Below are 10,880 nucleotides of genomic sequence, written 5' to 3'. Positions count from 1 at the left end.
GAATCAATTTTGTGCCAAAAATGTTCATACAATACTTTTGAAATATCAAACAAAAACGACAAATCAAAATACAAAAAAAGTCAGTTTTTTTAGACTGGCAAACAAATTATTCGTGTAATCGTGCAAAATATCAAAAATATGGAATCAATTTTGTGCCAAAATGTTTGATATTTTGTGCAAAATATCAAAATATGGAATCAATTTTGTGCCAAAATGTTCATACAATACTTTTGAAACATCAAACAAAAACGACAAATCAAAATTTAAAAAAGTCAATTTTTTTAGACTGGCAAACAAATTATTATTATAATTTATTATTATAATTATTTTAATTTAATTTATTTTAATGTATAATAATTATTATAATTATTATTATAATTATTATAATAACAAATTTATTACAAAATACAAAAAAAAGTCAGTTTTTTTAGACTGGCAAACAAATTATTCGTGTAATCGGGCAAAATATCAAAATATGGAATCAATTTTGTGCCAAAATGTTCATACAAGGGGCGGCACGGTGGTGTAGTGGTTAGCGCTGTCACCTCACAGCAAGAAGGTCCTGGGTTTGAGCCCCGGGGCTGGCGAGGGCCTTTCTGTGCGGTGTTTGCATGTTCTCCCCGTGTCCGCGTGGGTTTCCTCCGGGTGCTCCGGTTTCCCCCACAGTCCAAAGACATGCAGGTTAGGTTAACTGGTGACTCTAAATTGACCGTAGGTGTGAGTGTGAATGGTTGTCTGTGTCTATGTGTCAGCCCTGTGATGACCTGGCGACTTGTCCAGGGTGTACCCTGCCTTTCGCCCGTAGTCAGCTGGGATAGGCTCCAGCTTGCCTGCGACCCTGTAGAACAGGATAAAGCGGCTACAGATAATGAGATGTATGAACATTTTGGCACAAAATTGATTCCATATTTGTGCAGGTAAAGGAAAATAATCAATCATGATTGGCGTGATTTGTGGCCCAGCTTCCTATTTCCATCCATAAGTTGTCTATTTTCCTTCAACAGCATACCTCGTGGTGTTTTATTTCTCTTACACAAGAGCAATTTGCACCATTCTTACAGTTTTATCAACTTTATTTTTATCCCTTCATAGTTGTGGAATGTTCAAGAAATAAACGAGTTTGTGTTACAATATGTTCGAGCAGCTTTAAATAGACCTCCTGTCACCATAATGTTTTCTCACTTCAAATTAATAACAGAAAAAAACCCCTGCAGCTTGTTGTGTAACCTGAAAACTAAGACTTTCCTGACCTTTGGCACTGGAGACTGAGTCCATAAATGTTATATAAACATCTGCTTACAAAAGAATGTCACCATGTCAATGATCACCGGACTCGCCTGCTGTGTCTCACCCAGAGAGGTATGGAATCAATTTTGTGCCAAAATGTTCATACAATACTTTTGAAATATGAGCAATTCCAGCGTTATGGACGTGACACTTGAACTCAAAATGGCAACAAATGACCCAGTGCATGTTTTATTGTCTCCCAGTATTTAAACAGGTGTTGCATATTTTAAGGCTGTACCATACTGGAGAAGTGATAGAACAAGAACAATTCCCATAGTACATCTAGGGCATGCCAGAAAATGCCAATAAAAGATGCGTTATGGATGTGACAGAAAAAGTATCACTTTTCTTGGGTGACTGTACATTTTTATCAAACTCTGTGAAATTGTAAACCTAATGTCGAAATGGAGATATCCATTTGATAGAGGGGTCCAAGGTGAATATTAAAAAATCTTTGTTTAAAATATTTTGTATTTCATGCGGAGTTTCGGAAGGAAAAGTCAGCGTTATGGATGCGACGAAATTCCGTTATGGATGTGACGCGTCTGAAATAGACATGGCATATGTTTAGAAAATCAGCAATTTAACCACCATAACCCTTTGAAAAACTCTCTAAATATCAGCTAAAACTATCAAAGTTCTTAAATAATATTTAGGATGGCTATTGTTTTGCTGTTTTGTGGATTTTAGCATACATTTCTGTGGCTTGTGGCAATAATATAGAATTGTACATGATCAAAGTTGATTTTAGCTTGGGTTTTACATTATAAGAAAGAAAGACTGACAGTGACATTAGGTTGGTTACAAATTGGTTCAACTTATTCACATCTGTAAAATACAGGCCTAGGTGATATCTCTGGGAGTGGTTTTGATGTATTACATGTTGCTTTATTTTTGCATGGTGAGGTTGACATTTACATGGAATTGCCCATATCAAACAAAAACGACAAATCAAAATACACAAAAAGAAAAAAAAGTCAATTTTTTTAGACTGGCAAACAAATTATTCGTGTAATCGTGCAAAATATCAGTCTATTACTCTTCAGAAACCTTTTATTTTTGTTCCGCGTCTTTCTCAGTTTTGTTTGATGTAATTTATTTTGGTTGCGATTCCAGCTTTCTCGTTTGCGCTCCCTGACTTTTTGTTTGCAGTTTTGGCACAAACTTGACGTGTGGGTGGGCTGTCCAGGAATGCATTCCCATTGGCTAACTTGTGTTTGACTGACAGCTACGCTCAGCCATTCCCCCGGAGGCTGTTGCGGCCATTTCCTACTCGGATTCTGGCGGACTGTTTGACGAGTGACCGATCCATTGACGGTAAACAAGGATCGAGTGGACTTCAGTGGCGACTATAATATTGAATTAATTCAACAAAGTGTAAATTCAATATCATAGTCGCCACTGAAGTCCACTCGATCCTTGTTTACCGTCAATGGATCGGTCACTCGTCAAACAGTCCGCCAGAATCCGAGTAGGGAATGGCTGAGCGGAGCTGTCAGTCAAACACAAGTTAGCCAATGGGAATGCATTCCTGGACAGTCCACCCACACGTGAAGTTTGTGCCAAAACTGCAAGCAAAAAGTCAGGGAGCGCAAACGAGAAAGCTGGAATCGCTACCAAAATAAATTACGTCAAACAAAACTGAGAAAGACGCGGAACAAAAATAAAAGGTTTCTGAAGAGTAATAGACTGATATTTTGCACGATTACACAAATAATTTGTTTGCCAGTCTAAAAAAATTGACTTTTTTTTCTTTTTGTGTATTTTGATTTGTCGTTTTTGTTTGCTATTTCAAAAGTATTGTATGAACATTTTGGCACAAAATTGATTCCATAGAGAGGAGGCGCCGGAAGCGGTGTGAGAGAAAACAGAAGCGTGGCAAGCGCGGAGGCATTGCTGTGTTTTCATCTTTACGGAATCCTGGCTGAATAACAACATCCCGGACTCTGCACTGCAAAATTCTTGTTGAGAGAAAATATCTTTAATATGGGTGAATTTATCTATTATTTCTTATTAGAAGTTTACTAGAACTCAATTATAAGATTATTTAGCTTACTTTGAGATGCTTTTACTAATTTCAAGCCTTAAATGTTCTTATTCTATTGGCAGATAATTTTGCTTCTTTCTAGAATTGAATGCTTAAAGGTGGGGTGCGAGATTTTTTTCAGGAGTATTTTTTACCATATTGCTTGAAAAGCTCCTCACACCCATGTTACAAGCAGTACAATGGAAGGTTTGACCCAAAAACGAAATATTTTAATCCAGTCTACAGTGTAAAATAAAGGAAAAACGCCATCCAATCATATCGAGGTACCACCTCAAAATGATTGGATACTGACACGTCAATCAGACTGAAGCCCGCGAGCAGCCCGGCCCTTCTGTGTGAGAGAGCGAGCAGCCCCTCCCCCAACCCGCGCACTGCGAACAGTGTGTCACACAGAAAGTGCAGGATTTTCTCAGTGCGCTCCCTCCAAACAACGGGGATTTACACGAAAACGGAAGGAGATATTCACAAAATTCTTTCACAGTGAGTGCCACAAGGCTCTCCTGAACACACTGATGTATTTTTTTTGTCTGTAGTTTAAAAAATGAGGTCACTAGAGCGAGTTAAAAACGAGTGACTTTTCTGCCAAGTTCATAATGGGAGTCTATGGGGAAGCGCGCCTGTCCTCTCCTCACTTTCAGGCTTCTTATTCAAAAACCGCAAGTTCTATCGTGTAGGTAGACACATTGTGTGAATCAGGACAAGTGTGGCTACTACTTTTGAGAAAATTATGTGTGTGGAGTGAAAATTGGGGCTGAAAACACAGTTTAAATGAGAAAGTTTGAGCTATTTTTTCAAGCTCTCTGCACTCTAACTTAACGAGCTCCACTGGTGTGTAACGCAATAGACACCCATTATAAAGCCGGAATTTCTCAGGCTTTATAAGGGGGAGGAGGGGTGGAGACGCGGGGGGGGGGAGCATGGCGAGGGCGGGCGGGTTTCTTTTCAAAATATGGCTTGCGGGAACCGTTATTCCAAAATCTCGTACTCCACCTTTAAAATGAGCAAAATTATCTGCCAACAGAATAAGACAATTTAAGGCTTGAAATTAGTAAAAGCGTCTCAAAGTAAGCTAAATAATCTTAGAATTGAGTTCTAGTAAACTTCTAATAAGAAATAATAAATAAATTCACCCATATTAAAGATATTTTCTCTCAACAAGAGATCATTTTTTGCAGTGTGCTATCCAGCTAGCTGGGCTACTCTGCAAAAAATAAAAATCTTAGGAAGTTTATTTGTCTATTTTCAAGTCAAAACATCTAGCCACCCTTATTATAAGACATAATTGCCCAAAAAGCAAAACCTCATTTAGCTAGAAAGGCTAGTTTTTAGACAGTCCATCTTGAAAATCTTGTATAGACAAAATGTCTTGAAAAAGTCTTATTTGGAACACCTTTGAAAATAAAACAAGTTTTTTTTTTTTAACAAGTAAGTACATTTTGGACATTTGTCAAATGCGGTTCATCTTGTTTCAAGAAAAAAAAAACAAAGTATGCTTATTTTGGGAATAAATGAACTTTACTGAAATCTTTGAATCTTTCATTACAATTCAACTCCACCTTACAGATCCTAAGTTTACTGCGACTGTTTTCTCAGTCATTCAGAGTGAGCTCCTTCTAGATGCTGTACAGACTCTAGACCAGACAAGCGCCTTCAAAAAGGCTATTATGAGTGAGTGGAGGGCATTTTAGTGAGGGCTTTTTGGAATGCTGTGAGTTAAGTTCAGTGTTTTGTTTTGTTTTTGTGCCTGATCTTGTAAACCCCTCGTACACATGAATAGTCAGTGCCCCCAAAATGCACTGTTGCTTTGGCGTTGTGTAAGCACTAAGTCAAAATGCGTAGACTTTTTTATTTTTTTTGTGCCTGAGGTCCTGGGGAAGTGGAATCTTAAGAGATGTTTTAATGTTTGAATGTTGAAATGGGAAAAAAAATAAACTTGTTGCAATGCTACACGTGTCGTCAACTTGATTCAAGATAGTCTCTGGTCTCATATCTAGAGTATTTTACTAATTACAGGTCACAAAAGGAGAATCTTTTAAGCTAGCAATGCTTAGTTGTAGAATTTAACAATCCTAATATTAGTATATTTATCTTAAATTCAGTTTTTACTGCTAAGACTTTTTCATGAATTTAAGTGAAATACCCTTAAAATGAAATAAATAAAAATGACTTGAATGGCTAAATGTAAGAAGTACGATCTTGTTATAAGAACTATTTTGATTATTTTGAGTTAATCAGATCTCGCATAATAAGTTCCCCAATCTTATTTTGGAATTATTTCATCTAAAAACAGGTTAGATTTTTCATCTTACTTTAAGAAATCTTACCAAGTCAAATTTGACTAGTTTCACTGGCAGATTTTTTTTCACCTGATTCAAGCAAATATGCTTTGTTTTAATCTCATCTCATTATCTCTAGCCGCTTTATCCTGTTCTACAGGGTCACAGGCAAGCTGGAGCCTATCCCAGCTGACTACGGGTGAAAGGTGGGGTACACCCTGGACAAGTCGCCAGGTCATCACAGGGCTGACACATAGACACAGACAACCATTCACACTCACACCTACGGTCAATTTAGAGTCACCAGTTAACCTAACCTGCATGTCTTTGGACTGTGGGGGAAACCGGAGCACCCAGAGGAAACCCACGCGGACACGGGGAGAACATGCAAACTCCACACAGAAAGGCCCTCGCCGGCCATGGGGATCGAACCCGGACCTTCTTGCTGTGAGGCGACAGCGCTAACCACTACACCACCGTGCCGCCCATTGTTTTAATCTTTTATTTCTTATTTTTGAAAGGCCATTTTTTGCAGTGCATCAGTGAACAACAGACAGCGCACCCAGATGGATTCCTCATCGCAGCAGGTGACTTCAATCATGCAGATTTTAAAGGAACAGTCCACCGTACTTCCATAATGAAATATGCTCTTATCTGAATTGAGACGAGCTGCTCCGTACCTCTCCGAGCTTTGCGTGACCTCCCAGTCAGTCAGACGCAGTCAGACGCGCTGTCACTCCTGTTAGCAATGTAGCTAGGCTCAGTATGGCCAACGGTATTTTTTGGGGCTGTAGTTAGATGCGACCAAACTCTTCCGCGTTTTTCCTGTTTACATAGGTTTATATGACCAGTGATATGAAACAAGTTCAGTTAAAAAAATTGAAACGTAGCGATTTTCTATGCTATGGAAAGTCCGCACTATGACAGGCGTACTAACACCTTCTGCGCGCTTCGGCAGTGCACTGATATCTGAGCTCCGTATCAATGCGCTGCCGAAGCGCGCAGAAGGTGTTAGTATGCCTGTCATTATAGTGCGGACTTTCCATAGCATAGAAAATCGCTACGTTTCAATTTGTGTAACTGAACTTGTTTCATATCACTGGTCATATAAACCTATGTAAACAGGAAAAACACGGAAGAGTTTGGTTGCATCTAACTACAGCCCCAAAAAATACCATTGGCCATACTGAGCCTAGCTACATTGCTAACAGGAGTGACAGCGCGTCTGACTGCGTCTGACTGACTGGGAGGTCGCGCAAAGCTCGGAGAGGTACAAAGCAGCTCGTCTCAATTCAGATAAGAGCATATTTCATTATGGAAGTACGGTGGACTGTTCCTTTAAGGTTTTACTGCCCAAATTACATCAACATTTGGACTTTCCAACAGGAGGTGACAAGTTACTGGACTTGGTGTACACAACCCACAAATGAGCTTACAAGGCCTCCTACCTCCCCCACCTGGGTCTCTCTGATTACATGCTGAGACCTGCATATAGACCCTTTTCAGTCACGTGACCTTCGTAAACGCGACCGCCATTTTGGACATGTAGTGGACTTCGGCTCAAATCGGTTTGAATGCGAGGAAGGCGACAAACATAAAAGAAAAAGGAGCGAGATGCAGAAAACTGTATTTACTAGTTTACTGTAATTATGATCTGGCAGCTATTTACACCGGAGCCAACGTCCGAGGTTCCGGAGTGCGCTGGCTCCGGCCGGGCCGCGAGCGAGCGTGCTGGCTCCGGCCGGGCCGCGAGCGAGCGCGCTGCGGAAACTCGGACGTTTTCTCCGGCAGCTATTTACACTGGATCCGGTGTAAATAGCTGCCAGATCATAATTACAGTAAACTGGAATGGAATGTTAACAGCAATGTAATGCCTTTTCTGGCTAATTTTATTCGTCTTACCTCCAACAAAGTGGTCACTACACAAGCGTTGGTATGCCGCTATCCATCTTCTCCGTCGGTCAGCATCTACCGGGATCCGATAAAATGATAACCCTTGCCTTGTTTGTTGATGATTACTACATCCAGGTGCACAACAACATAGTGGCATGATGGAAGTCTTGCTGAAAATAAACACTTTCTTTGCTGCCGTTCCTCAATGCTGGCTGTGGTAAACTACTGGTAGTACATGTCCAAAATGGCGGCCGTGTTTGTCGTGACGTCACGTGAAAAGGGTCCACAGACCCAGAGTGAGAGCCATCAGACCAACACAAAAGGAGGTACGTGTGGGGCCAGAGGGGCGTCCTATGCTTTGAAAGACTGTTTTAGCACTACACACTGGGACATTTTCAAAGAAGCAGCCACTTACAATGACCACATAGACCAGGGGTCGGCAACCTTTTTGCCATGTAGTGCCAATTAGAAATTTTCTTGTTAGTGTGCCATTCAAATAGGTGTTGTTAACTATGTGTAATTAGACACCACACATTTTAGACAGATATGGATATTTAATGCATTGAGCAAATGTAAAACACCATTGCACTTGTTTTATGCCATTAACCTCACACACAAGGTTTAAGAACACCCCCCCCACACACACACACACACACATTGGATAACAACATTGCAAGCAGCTTATACAAATTCACAAAATAACATCCACAATCTTTCAGTAGGTAACAGGCCCAAGTTATTCACAATAAAGACGTAGCAGCCTAATGGAACTGATGAATAATAAAACTACAGAAAAGAAATTAAATAATGAGTGTCAGAGAACATTGACAAGTAGCCTACATAAAGTGGCTTAACAATAAACTGCAAATTTGAAGTAGCCTTGTTACATAATAAATGTTTTGCCTATCAGTCAGTGTGATCCCTGGCCCTGCTTCCCCTTACTTAGCTCCGAGATGTGGGGATGGTAATTGGTCACTTTGAGTTGGACGCATGCTTCCGAATGGCCCGTTGTCAGACGACTTCGGGAGGGGCAAAGTACATTCTTCATGTGCGAAAATATCTGTTCACACAGATATGTTGATCCAAACACTGACAATAAAGCCAGTGCGATATTGCGAACACAGCTGAACTTTTCGGGTAAAGATGCCCAGCAGGATTCATTGGCTTTAAACAGCAGAGCTCCTCTGTCACAGTCACATCACAGTATCTTGTCATCACTGCCAAACATGCCACATCATTCACATCTACGCTTTCGTCAAGCGCAATGCTAAATACCGCTGCATCTTTTATGCCAGTTGTTTGCTGCACCCTTACGTTTTCTGCCATTTCACCAATTCGTCGCTCAACAGTTCTGGCTGATACGGGCATGTCTTTTATTCTTGATTTTATTGTCTCTTTATTTGGCAGCCCCTCAAAAAGACTATCCGAGCTAGAGAGAAAGGCCTCCTTAATGTATTCACCGTCTGTGAACGTCTTTCCATGTTTAGCTATGCAGTGAGAAATTATATAGCTAGCTTCAGTGGCATTGTTTTTAGCTGAGGTAAAGACTGTTAAAGTGCCATTCCACCATTGGATGTATTCTTTGGCATAAAATACAATATATTTTGACAACATATATAAATGGTATCACTAGATAGAGAAATCTTTTAGCTTCAAAATGATCTCATCTCATCTCATTATCTCTAGCCGCTTTATCCTTCTACAGGGTCGCAGGCAAGCTGGAGCCTATCCCAGCTGACTACGGGCGAAAGGCGGGGTACACCCTGGACAAGTCGCCAGGTCATCACAGGGCGCTTCAAAATGATATATCAAACAATTTTTTGACAACGACAAGTATATTAATTTTGCGACCAAAGTCACCTACCCTTTTAATTTCCGCGTGTGATGTCATCGGCAGGTTCCCCTTCTTGTGTACCGACGTGGCACATATTATCAGCAATGGCGGATAGAACGCGATAAAAATAATACCAATAAATCTAGCTAATACCAATAAATCTAGCTAACTGAAAGATTAACTCAAAATTTTTCGCAATGTTTTGGCCCCCATATACGAGGAGAAATGACTCTCTCACTTTGGGGGTTTCCTGGTCTAAAAATAGACCGACACGTGGTACACAAGAAGGGGAACCTGCCGATGACATCACGTTTCACTACCGCGCGGAAATTAAAAGGGTAGGTGACTTTGGTTGCAAAATTAATATACTTGTCGTTGTCAAAAAATTATGTTTGATATATCATTTTGAAGCTAAAAGATTTCTCTGTCTAGTCATGTTGTCATAAAATATATTGTATTTTATGCCAAAGAATACATCCAATGGTGGAATGGCACTTTAAAGTGTGGGCTTGCTTCCCATATCTGCACACTGCGTGTGAGATTGATTCGTTCCTATCTGCCTGATCTTTGAAAGTCTTTTCGTGCTTTGCCTCGAAATGACATTTAACACTGGATGTTCGACACACAACACTTTCAAAACACAACGTGCACACAGCACGGTCCCTCTGAGAAACGAACCCATATTCTTTGGTCCACGAGGAGAGGAAAGCCCGAACTGTCGGCTTCTTTGCCATCTTAGCGCAACTGCTTCATCAAGTGGGCCCATCTCGTGAGAAATATGGGGAGGGGGAAGTGTTGCCAGATTGGGCAGTTTTAAATGCATTTTGGCGTGTTTTGAACATATTTTGGGATGGAAACCGTCAGCAGTATCTGGCAACACTGGGAGTGGGAGGGGGGGCGCTATATTGTTGTGTAGTCATGCTAAAAGAGCAGGCTCGCCATGCAACAGCCAATGACTGTTCAAGATGACGTTTGAACATTTTTAATGTGTTGAATAATTAGGTTTGTGTATCGTCGTCAGTGTGCCACTGGAAATTCCTCGGCGTGCCAGTTGTGGCACGCGTGCCTAGGGTTGCCGACCCCTGACATAGACTTATAAGAATACACCGAGGCCATCACAGCATACATTGCTAAATGCACTGATGATGTCACTCACTGCAAAACAATCACTGTTTGTGCTAACCAGAAGCCTTGGCTGACAGGAGAGGTTCACAGGCTCCTGGGGGCTCGGGACGCAGCCTTTAGGGCCGGCGACACCCCAGGTCTAGCAACAGCCAGAGCCAAAGGTGCACCTTCTCTGTTACAGATATTGTACTGTATTTGCATGACTGCTATTTTGTACATTGATTTTAGTGTATTTTTACCTATATTTATATATATTGTTTTTCTGTTTTTACAAGTAAGGTGAGAGAGAAATGGCATTTCGATTCTCCTATACGTCCTGGATATATAGTGAATTGACATTCAAGATTTTTTTTATTGTTTGCTAAATAACATCCATTGATTATTAGTTTTAGTGGTGAGTTTAATGATGACATGACAA

The sequence above is a fragment of the Neoarius graeffei genome, chromosome 13, assembly GCF_027579695.1.
Source record: "Neoarius graeffei isolate fNeoGra1 chromosome 13, fNeoGra1.pri, whole genome shotgun sequence".
In the NCBI taxonomy this organism is placed as follows: Eukaryota; Metazoa; Chordata; class Actinopteri; order Siluriformes; family Ariidae; genus Neoarius; species Neoarius graeffei.
Note: the sequence above shows the minus strand (reverse complement) of the source record.